This window comes from Etheostoma spectabile, chromosome 16, assembly GCF_008692095.1.
Source record: "Etheostoma spectabile isolate EspeVRDwgs_2016 chromosome 16, UIUC_Espe_1.0, whole genome shotgun sequence".
NCBI classification, from domain to species: domain Eukaryota; kingdom Metazoa; phylum Chordata; class Actinopteri; order Perciformes; family Percidae; genus Etheostoma; species Etheostoma spectabile.
In genome coordinates, this window is record NC_045748.1 from 13,514,293 (window position 1) to 13,515,477 (window position 1,185).

Sequence of the window (1,185 nt, forward strand, 5' to 3'; positions counted from 1 at the left end):
CTTGGTTGCAGCTGTTGCCGTGGTCCTGCCGCACTCCCTGCTATACCCTGCTTCACTTTGCGATGTCCTGCAGTGTCCTGCTGCGTCCTGCTGAACCCTGCTGCATCCTGCTACATCCTCCTGTGCTCTGCCATGTCTATGTTGATGTAGTGGAGAGCTACATTGATGTAGTGGAGAGCTACATTGATGTAGTGGAGAGCTACAAATTCCTGGGTGTTCACCTAAACAATAAAAATGAACTGGACTGAACAACCCAAGCACTCTACAAGAAGGGCCAGAGTCGCCCATCTGTGAGGAGACTCAGGTCCTTGGAGTGTGTAGGACTCTCCTAGGACCTTCTATGACTCTGTGGTGGCCTCTGCCATCCTCTACGCTGTGGTCTGCTGAGGGGGGCAGCTCGGACCGGGACAGGAGCAGACTCAATAGACTGATCAGGAGAGCGAGCTCTGTCCTGGACTGTCCTCTGGACTCATAGAGAAAGTAGGGGAGAGGAGGATGTTAGCCAAGTGACATCATCATGGACAAAACCTCTCACCCCCTACATGACACTGGGGGTCCCTGAGCAGCTCCTTCAGCAGCAGACTGATACACCCACGGTGTAAGAAGGAGAGGTACCGCAGGTCCCTCATCCGGCCGCTGTCAGACTCACAACACCTGCACTACCTGATGTGTTGTAGTTTCTGTTCCTGTTTTTCTCCCATCTACATCACACACTTTCTGTATCTTTAATATTGGTATTTTATTTTTATTACAAGTACTTACTTTCAATATTTATGGTTAATATAATTTAAATTATGCTACCGACTCTTGCTTCTTTGCTCTAATTACACATTAACTTATATTTAACGTCACTTACACCGCAATATTGTTTTCTTACAAGGCAACCGCACTTTAAAATTCCTTTTGTTTGACGGCATTTTACTTACTCAGTCTACCATATTTTTATTGTCTATTTCTTGCCTGTATTCTTGCCTTGTATTTCTTTCGTGTGTTACTGTTTGTGTGTTTTGTTTTTTTTTTGTTTTTTGTTTTTTGCTGTTGTGCTATGCGGCTAATTGTAACGACAGAATTTCCCCGTTGTGGGATAAATAAAGTATAATCTAATCTAATCTAATGCCACGCTACACCTTGTAACGCCTCTTCCTAAAAGGGAGTTTTCCCTCGCCACTGTCGCACACACTAATT